General features: G+C 39.1%; 1 protein-coding gene across 3 annotated transcripts in view; it reads right to left on the bottom strand.

Moving 5' to 3' along the window:
* Positions 1-1,890: 1,890 nt before the first annotated feature.
* DAB2 (DAB adaptor protein 2) overlaps positions 1,891-10,891 on the bottom strand; it is a 163,015-nt gene continuing 154,014 nt past the window's right edge. For all 3 annotated transcript variants that reach the window (XM_033932363.1, XM_033932381.1, XM_033932371.1), the window contains one exon: positions 1,891-2,639. The gene's annotated coding sequence lies outside the window, so the exon portion shown is untranslated. The remainder of the gene's footprint in view (positions 2,640-10,891) is intronic.

The raw sequence follows: 10,891 nt of genomic DNA, 5'->3' as shown, positions 1-10,891 counted from the left end.
TTCAAAAATCCCGACAGGGATAATTCTAAGCTGGGAGATGAAATTGGACGTACCCAGGACGCGCCATTAAAGCAAGAGTGAGAAATGATGTGGAAAGAATCAACTGAATTTCCATTATCTCCTATGGGGAAAGTTGCTTTGATATACGAGCGCTTTGGATTACGAGCATGCTTCTGGAACAAATTATGCTCGTAAACCAAGGTATAAGTATGAGATACTACTTACATCTAGGGCACCAGCATTGAATATCTGGGAATGTGCTGACAGCTGGCACATAACTAGTTAAGTGCCAATATTCATCTTTAACCAGTTAAGTAAACTGGCCAAAGATAAGTACCGATATTCAGTCTTAAAGCAGCAGTCCTAATTGGTTAAGCGTTGACTCCATTCCCAGGCTGAGCAGCCAGGTCTTGGCTTAGGCAGTTAAGTCTTGATTCTACAAATGGCACCTAAAAAAATAGGCACCAAGACACGCGGTGCACAGTGGCCGTCAATCTTCAGCTAGACGTTGTGTATAGAATTTTCCTAGTGGCGCTGGTAGGCCATCAAAATCTTAGGCACCTCCTATTTATGCTAAGGTTTTCTAGACTTAAATACCAGCGCCTAAGTCCAATTTAGGTACCTAGCCACAAAACATGCCCAAGATCTGCCTATGATCTCCCCATAACTATGTCCACTTTCTGGTAGATGCCTCGGGCTAGGCCTACCCGAAACTAGTAGGAGCCTAGCAAATTAGGCGCTTACCACCCAATTAATTTCAATTTTTGTCAGTTATGAGCTCATTATTGCTCATTAGTGGCCCCAAGAAACCTAATTTAAAAAATTACCCCCTCCCCATTTTTACTAAGCTGTGGCAGAGGTTTCTACCATAGCCCAGGATGCTAAATGCTTCGATGACACTCATAGAATTCTATGAGCGTTGGAACATTTAGAATGCCGGGCCATGGTAGAAACTTCTACTACAGCTTAGTAAAGGGGGGTGGGGGAGGAGGGAGTTAGGCACCTAGATTGGCTAGGCACGCCAGTCTAGGCACCGTTTAGACTCTGGGCCTTAGTGCTGATATTCTGTGAATCTTAATCAAGGATTCTACAGCCTTTCCTGCCCCATTAAATCACTTTGAATATTGACCCTTTATTTATTCAATTTTCTATACTATTCTCCCAGGGGAGCTCAGAACAGTTTACATGAATTTATTCAGGTAGCCAAGCATTTTTTTTCCTGTCTGTCCTGGTGGGCTCACAATCTATCTACTGTACCTGGAGCAATTGGGGGGAGGGGATTAAGTGACTTGCCCAGGGTCCCAAGGAGCGTTTGAACCCACGACCTCAGGGTGCTGAGGCTGTAGCTTTAACCACTGCGCCACACACTCACCCGGTCAAGCAGCCTCTTCTGCCTGCTTAAATAGCACTGAACCACCCTTTCATATACAATGGTGTAATTTAATAAGAATTAAGAATAAAATGGTAAGTAAACCTGTGGTGTTGCTACTGTTGCTCTAATAACATTATGGTATAATGCAAACCCAATTGCTCCAAGCACATCTTGCAACTTGAAGTATACAAAAAACCCCAAATTCAACAGTCTCCAAATATTAAAACTGTTGGTGAGTCTATGATTAACAAACAAAACAGAACTGCAGATCTGTACAAGACGTAGGCAAAATTTATTGTGACAAAATAATTATATGCAAACCCTTTTACAATCAAGGGACCCGACACGGTCCGTGTTTCGGACAAACCTTCATTGCGGTGGCGAATTTCGACGTCGCTTATACTTTGCTGCTACTCTACAATTTTTTGTGACTTTTTTTGTTATCCCCTTTTTTTACCATGGAGCCCTGACGAAGGTTTGTCCGAAACACGGACCGTGTCGGGTCCCTTGATTGGTAAAAGGGTTTGCATATAATTATTTTGTCACAATAAATTTTGCCTACGTCTTGTACAGATCTGTTTTGTTTGCTCTCGGTTGTTTTTTACTGCAGTTTAGGTTGGAACCTTTTTTTCTCTTTGTTTTGAGTCTATGATTAAGACAACGTTAAAACCACAAGGCCTCTGACATTTTTAGTTAATAGTAGCCAGAATTAAATGTTCTGTTTCTGTTTTTTAAGTAGCATATCCATTACGCTGCTACAAAGAGTTCAAGTAGCCACATAAAATTTATGACAATAAGCTTTAGAATTCTGGGGCCCATAGCTTAAGGCATGAACATATTTTCCATATGCCTGCAGCATACACTGAAATATAAAAATGTAGCAAGTTAATGCTGTTATGATCCAAACAATTTTTTTTAATAAAAATTCTTGGATCTCATATTTACTTTTAGCACTTTCCTCACTTAAATTTAGCAACTTTACAAATAGTTGGACATACCACTAAAATATATATATTTGGACAACTCTTAAGAAAAGGCAACATTGCTCTTTGCATAGACTTCAATACTGTATTTAAACTGCTATTGTCTGCCTCAATCCCATATGCTCCTCTATAAACATTTATTAAAGGGGAATTAAGGCACCACAAATAGTTCATAAATATGGGGTGATGAACATTTAGCTGAAGACATTGCCATGCCAGAGCATCCGTTGATCTGTTTTGTCCTTTGTTAGTAGAGTCTTAGCTTGGCGTTGACATCACTGTGCCTGATAGAAAAAAATAATTTCTGTTAGTTGTTGGTAAATATATATATAAAGGCCCATTTTAGATAGAATGCAGAAATACGAACAGAGATGTCCAGGTCAGGACGTGTCAAATTCTGGTACAATTTCAGAAAAGCATTTGCCAACATAGAGCAGGAATGCATGTGTATGTGCCAGCTATGTGTGGCAGAAGCAGCCCTTGTACAATGGTCAACATCTCAAACATCGATTGGCAATGCGGCATTGCGCAACCTATGGGGCTCATTTTCAAAAAAGATAGACGTCCAAAAGACAGCATAAACCAGCACTTGGACATCTTACTGGTCAAAACGTCCAAGTGGGCTTTCTCAAAACAGACTTTCTAGATGTCTTTCTGGTTGTTTTGTCTCCAGTGTGTCCAAATCTTAAGGGGGCCTGTTAGAGGTGTGTTTTGGGTGGGCTTAGGTCTGGGACGCTCCTCACACATAATCAACCCTTTAACAAAAGGTCCTTGGCTTTTTATAGACATTTGCAGCTAGACTCATTTTAAAAGTGTCTAAATACTGAAACGGTGCCCAAACTGACCAGATGGCTACTAGAGGGATTAATTATGGAATATGCACAATATAATGAATTAATACAAGGGTGCTGTATCTATACACTTTAGTGAAAAAAATAGTAGTAGTAACCTTCTCTACTATTTTTATGCAACCCTCTTACATCCAACTTTTATGGGATCCTCAGCGGCACCACTTAGAGCTCAATTCAATCTCATTGCTCTAAGATTTACATGTCAGCTCGTCATAGGGTCCCTGTATTTTATGTTTTTATCTTTTTATATGAACCTACTCATTTTCTATTCACTTTTATGTGTTGTAGCTTTAACTTATTATTTTATTATATTATAAGCATATACTTAGCTTAATCATGTGGTCTCTGGCTAGGGATTGTTCTTGCCAACATGTTTCGCTATTGAAGCTTTATCAAGGCTTAATCTCTAACTGTTATACCTCCAGAAGCTGTGACTATTCATATAAAAAGATAAAAAGATAAAATACAGGGACCCGATGATGAACTGACATGTAAATCTTAGAGCAATGAGATTGAATTGAGCTCTAAGTGGTGCCGCTGAGGATCCCATAAAAGTTGGATGTAAGAGGGTTGCATAAAAATAGTAGAGAAGGTTACTACTACTATTTTTTCACCAAAGTACTAGAGGGATTAAGGCATGACCCTCCCCCCCCCACCCCACTTACTCTTCCACTGGTCACCGACCCCTTCCCATCAACCAAAGATGTTTAAAAAACCCCCTAGTACATTCTAGCCTGTATTACGAGGGGGTACTGAAAAGTTTACATTACATTACATTAGGGATTTCTATTCCGCCATTACCTTGTTCTCAGTCCAAGCAGCTTCAGGATGTTAAACAAAGACATTTGAGCCCAAAGAGCAGAGAGTAATGTAGTGAATTTTACATTTAAAGTTCCAGGTACAGATGTCACCATATCTTGCCCTCAAAAACCTAGTGTACCTACATTAAGATGATATCCGCAGGCATAAGGGCTACTCTGGTGTACAGGTGGGTACAGTAAGTTTTGGGTGGGTTTTAGAGGGCTCACCATACAATATAAGCAAGATATAGTGACATCTGTACCTAGGACTTTTCATGCGAAATTCTCTACAGTAGTTCTTAGAAAAGCCTCTGCTATGCTCAGCTGCCTGAACAGTTTGCTAAGAATGCAGGCTGCCTAGAAGAAAACTTGTGTTTGTGTGTTTTTCACATGGGCGTATTTATATTCAAGAATGGCCAAAAAAAGATCGATGTACTAAAGACCAAAACATCTACATAGGTCATTTATAAATAAAAAGGAAAAAAGATAGATGTCTTGATGATTTGAGAATGGACATTTTCTCTACAGGATTTCTGGACGTTTTCTCAAAACGTCCAAACTCAGATGTCCTATCGAAAATACCCCACCACGTGTCTAAGTGTTAGCACTTACAATATGCAAGTTGGTGGTTTAGAGCCTAGACACGTGAGTACTGACAAATGGATGCGTATGTCTGCCATTTTGGAACCTACAAGTCTAAATACTCCATCTAAGTACAGAGCCTGCAGTTATTGAAGACACTTGATTATGGGGCTAAAACACCAAACAAACAAATACTGGAGTTTAAAGGAGTGACCGCCTAAAAAGAGCACTTCCTAAAAGGAGCACTTTAACAAAGCCTACGTATGCCCAGGAACAACTAAATCTAGATGTTGATCTTGGTGATCACAGAGGTGTATTCCCATCCTAATCCCATCCAAATCACATGTAAATCCTGGCTTTCTAATATTGTGAATATCGAATATTGTACATTGAACAGCCATTTGGAAACCATAAATAAGGCTTCTAAAATAATCAATGTAATTAAACATTTACTCCCAAACGCTACATATGGCATCTAAAATTATGCACATACATCAGCATGCTTAGCTGATGTATGCAGATAATTAAATAGGCTTAATTGGCACCAATAATTGGCAATTAACACATTAATTGATGTTAATTGGAGTTAATTGAAAGTTAGGCACACAACTTGGTAGGTGCATAGCAGAGTGCATAATTAAAAGTGGGAATGATTAGGGGTGAATCGGGGATATGTTTTTGAGCTAGGCTCATGTTTGACAGGCAGGGCTATTTTAGATATGATGTCTAAGTTCAAGTTTGGACACTTTGAGAAGAGCATCCAAAAACTGGGTAGAGAAAATGGCCATTTTCAAAACTGCAAAATATCTATCTTGTTTTTTTCCAAAAATGACCATTTCTATACATGTTCACCCTTAGTGTGATTTCTTTTTTTTGTCCATTTTTGAAAACCAAGACGTCCAAATGCAAACGCATGCAAGGGTCAGCATTTTTTGTAGACTGATCACACAGACATGCCAGCAGAACGGTGGGGCACCCTAGGGGGTACTACAAAGGAACTTCACATAAAGAATCCCAGGTACATATCTAACCATAACCCCCTTATATTGCTTGGGGAGCCCTCCAAAACCTACCCAAAAACAACAGGACTCACCTGTCTACCCCCTCCCCCCAATAACCCTTATGCCTACAGATGTCACCTAAATGTCAGTATAGAAGGGTTTTGGTGGGGACACACTTTCCACCACAAGTGTACTAGTTAGGGTGACATATGGGCCTTGGCCCCCTTCTCTGGGGTCCTGTGCACTGACTACTAGGCTACTCCAAACAGCTGCTTGCTACTTTACTAGGACTGGCCATAATATCTGCAGCTGTCATAGAGAGAGGCATGTACTGTTTCTTTCACATCTTTGGAGGCTGGGAGGGGGTCAGTGACCACTGGGAGAATGTGGGAGACCATACCTTCACGCCTCCAGTGGTCATCTGGTCAGTTTGGATACCTTTTTGTCACTTATTCATTTTTAAAACAGGTCTAGCCCCAAACATCCAAATTGTGCCCTGGACATTTTGTAAAATCTTTGATTATCACTTCAAAATGTCCAAGTCCTCAGCCTGACCAAAACATACCTCCAACATGCCCCCATGAAATTTAGATGCACTGCTGAGAAATGGCACAGACAAAACAAACAAACAAAAAAATACAAAAAAACTCTGTGGAGTGACGATGTTCCCAAATGGACTTTATTTGAAAGTATCAAAGTTCCAAAGGTACACTAAAATCATCCACATAAAATAATTCCATCCACATAAGAGCCTTAAAGGACCTAATCCGCTAGGGAAACAGGATGATTTTAGTGTTCCTTTGGAACTTTGATACTTTCAAATAAAGTCCATTTGGGAACATCGTCACTCCACAGAGTTTTTTTGGTTTTCTCTGGATTTTCTTCTTTGTGGATATTTTGGGGTCAATTCCTTTCGTTGTTTGCAAATGGCACAGACAACCATCTAGAAAGTAGGCTTTGAAAATGGCGATTTGGATGTTTTGGCAATCCACACATCCAAGTTCTACTTTATGATATCTTTTGGACATTTTTCTTTTTTTGAAAATGAGCTCCGCAGACACTGTTACGTGTACAAATTAGGCGGAGGCATTTAGGCCACGAAAACTCTGGCATAAATAGGGTGCGTCTAAACATTGGGATGCCTAGCGACACATAGGCAGCTCCAAGCGCGATTCTGTATGGTACATAGAACTTTTAGAAAATCACACTTAGTGCCATTCTAATCGACACCAATTTTTTAGGTGACATATATAGAGAATCAAAAAGCATAAATATCAGTATAAAACATATAAGTATCTCATTTGTCAAAGATAGTTTCCCATTGCTTGACTTTCGAAACCTGAGTTCAAGGCAAGTTACAAACAGGTACAGGAGATATGTTTGCATGCATTTCATTATTTATATATGTGTTTTAAAAATAATACTTTTCTCTAATTGTTCTTAATTTAATAGAACCTAAAAATGTTTTACAACTGTGTCAACAGGCAAGCCTTACAAATTAGAAGACTTCATAAAGATGCACATTTTATGTAGGACTTTTGGGTTCACAGAAGGTTAATTTTTAAGTAGGATATTTCAAAAATGTCTTTGTCTCAAGGTATGTATTGGATACTCCCTGAGCTTATTGATCATCAACCAGATTGGTTATATTTGGAACGGAATTTGGTGTCCCCTATGAGACTTCCACATGTATTAAGTATCAGATTTCATAAATATGCTAAGGACAATATAATTTTATTGGATACTTGGAAAACTATTAAATTTATTGATAAATTAACAGAGGTACCAATAATGAAATCTACTTTACAGTCCTTATGGTTAAACTCCAAGATTCAAATAGGCGGTGCTGGAATCGCTTGGAAGAATTGGATGCAGGCAAATATTAGGACATTAGATGATCTTATTTCTAATGGTAATCTGCTTGAGTTTTCACAACTGCAGCATTCATTTGGTATTTCAAACACTCAACAATATAGGTGCTTGCAGTTGAAGCAGGCTATTCAGATGGGGTTCCCTGAATGGAAAAATTTGAAAACTTATTTTAGCTTGCAAATCCTTTGCTACCAAACAGATTTAATAGGACATCAGGCTGCCCAGTGGTATAAATTGATTTCTGGATTTTTAAATAAAAAAACCAAAAAATAGTCTTAGAGATATTTGGAGTATCGAGTTAAAACAGCATATTTCTGTTTCTCATTGGCCACGAATCTGGACTTGGAGATTAAGATGTACAATGTCAGCATCTATGAGACAAACATGGTTGTTTTTATTAAATATAATTTTTTGGACTCCAGTTAGGTTGAATAAAGTAGATAGTTCTAAATCTAATAGATGTTGGCATTGTCATATTGATATTGGGACTTTGGATCATCTTTTATTTTTTTGTCCATTGATACTTGGCTTTTGGAAGTCGATTTGGGGGCAAATTAATAATATTCTCCAATCCTCTATTCCTTTGACATATGAAGCAATAATTTTTGGAACGATTCTGCATGATAAACCCACTTTGGATAGAAATAATAGTCGCCTTTTCATGATCTTATCAGGAATAGGGGTTCAAATGATCACATCTAATTGGAAAAATCATGATAGGATTAATTTTAGTTTTTGGTGGGCAACTGTATGTGCAACATATAAATATGAAAAGATTATGGCAGAGCGTTTAGGGTTTGTTAAATCCTTTAAGGGGATTTGGGGTCCATTAACTAATTTTGTCACATTATAATTAAAGTGATTCCTTTTTCTTTATGTTAGATTCCTTTGCACATCCAGGGTGGGGGGGGTGTATTATTTATTTAGAGGTATAAATTTCATAATATTCTATAATATTGATGAGTATAATATAATATCATTACTGTTATAGGTTAAGAAGGGATTTAAAATTTTTATTGTAATATTTCTGATGTTAATAGTGTATTTTCATATAGTTTTTTTTTTTTTCAACTTTTCAAATGTATACATTGTCAAGTTCAAAATATCAATAAAGAAATAAAAAAATAAAAAATGTCTTTGTCCACAAGGCAAGAAACATGGCAGAGTTAATTATTACTTTGAAACCTCCTCTAACCTTACACTATAGCAGTGATTCCCAAACCTGTCCTGGAGGAACACCAGACCAATCGGGTTTTCAGGCTAGCCCTAATGAATATGCATGAGAGAGATTTGCATATGATGGAAGTGATAGGCATGCAAATTTGCTTCATGCATATTCATTAGGGCTAGCCTGAAAACCCAATTGGCCTGGTGTTCCTCCAGGACAGGGTTGGGAACCACTGCACTATAGCATAGTGAGGAAAACAATGACCAAACCCTGTACGCAATTGTACTCAAAAGACTGAAAGATTGTCCGAGTTACTTGACCTTAACACTTACAAGTGTGTGTGTGTTGTGTGTTCTAGCAATCCATTTTCAGCTTTCCCAGAATATCTTATTTTACAGACTCTCCTCTTATCTATTCCAGTCATTGCAATAACAGTTTTTGGTCTGAAGCCACAATAGCTTCTGAAACCCAGTATGCATGCAATCCAAGTTTAATCATTTTAGCTGGGGCATGCCGTTCTTTCTCATCTACTAAGGGGCTTTGGACTAGAGCAGCATATCGCAAACTGTGTGCCGTGGCACACTAGTGTGCCTCCTAAGATTTTAGGTGTGGGGTCGGGAGGTCGGGGCTTTCCAAAACCCAGACAAACTACCAAGTTTTGGAAAGTGTCTGGGCACCCAAACAGTCCTCTAAAAAGAGGACATGTCTGGGTTTTACCCAGATGTCTGGTAATCCTACTTTAACACATATGAACTACCTATAGCAGGTTACTGCACCTGTGCCTTTAAAAATGAGTTCCCAGCTTCCCCCATGTTATTATGGGACACTTTCTAGTAGCTACTGACTCTCTATTACACTGGTATCATAGCCTCTGTATTATTCTCTACTGCTCCCTCTGTGCAGCAGCAACCTCTCTATGTTTAGTCAACTGCATGGCTTGAGAAAGCATTGTTCCATTAAAAACCTTTCACCTTTAGTAATGTTAATTCATTAATTACAGCATTACCCTTCAACAGTTGCTGAAAACAACAATCCCAGCTTCCCCAACCCTTGGGATACACTGGTTGAGTGTTGGTCTGTTTGCAGAAGGCAACAGTTCTTTTTAAGCAACGAGCCCTAAGCTTATTTCTTTGTTTTATATGTAACATTAAAGGAAGATTTGCTTAAGAATTGAGTCCATCCTGGTAATGTTTCTGACACAACAGTGCTAAAGGTTTAACTGCTGATAATCCTCAGGGAGAGATCAGAACATTGTACTTTATAAAATACGTGCATATATGCTTACTTTACATAATTCATATTTATGCTTGCTACCAAGCAGGCATATATATCCACAGCCAGTGGCATAACAAGAGCAGTTTGCATCTGGGGTGGAGGCACTCAGCACCTCCACTGTTGGTGGTGGTGGGTGTCTCTTAGATGAACTTTTCCTTTTCTGTACCTCTTCAAGTCTTTTCTTCACCAGCAGTTAAGAAAAGACTGGTCATGCTGGCTAAGCTGGCCCTCTGACGTCACTTCCTGGTCTCACAAACAGTCAGAGGGAGGGCTGGGGTTAGTAGGAAAGTTTCCTTGCTCACTGCAGGCGAAGACTAAAAGATTATTCAGCAGCACGAACTGGGTAGTGCCAGTGAATATCTCTGCTAACTGGCCATTCTCTAACCAGCGAGGTTAGGCAGAGTCTAAGGGCAGAGTTTGGATGAGGCCACAACTTAGCCAATTAGTAGCAATATTCAGTATTTAAAGTTAGGATAGCAAAAATATTATTCTAACTTTGTGCATCGAGTTAATTGGGCACTGGTCTGAATATCAGTCAGTGCATACACCTGGATATTCAATATCAGGGGTTGGTTCAGCCCGTGGCTCTGAGCAGCTTACTGCTGAGGGCTGAATATTGGCCCCATAATATTTATGATGGTAAATTATTGCATCTCTTTGGCTTGCTGGAAAATAAAGAATTGGTAAAAAATTGGAGGAGAGTATAGCAAAGTGGTTAGAGCTACAGCCTCAGCACCCTTAGGTTGTGGGTTTAAACCTTCTGCTGCGCCTTATAACCTTGTGCTTAATCCACTACTGCTCCAGGTTGGGCTTAATCCCTTATACTAAGCCACCTGGATTATTGCAACATCACCCATCTGACAATCTCCCAGAAGCAAATGCAAAGACTACAACTCATACAAAACGCAGCAGTCAGGATGATTTTTGGGTTGAAGAAGTACGACCACATAACCCCTTCCTACAGACTCCTACACTGGCTGCCGATGA

Source organism: Geotrypetes seraphini, chromosome 1, assembly GCF_902459505.1.
Source record: "Geotrypetes seraphini chromosome 1, aGeoSer1.1, whole genome shotgun sequence".
In the NCBI taxonomy this organism is placed as follows: Eukaryota; Metazoa; Chordata; class Amphibia; order Gymnophiona; family Dermophiidae; genus Geotrypetes; species Geotrypetes seraphini.
Note: the sequence above shows the minus strand (reverse complement) of the source record. Positions and strands in the feature narration are given on the sequence as shown.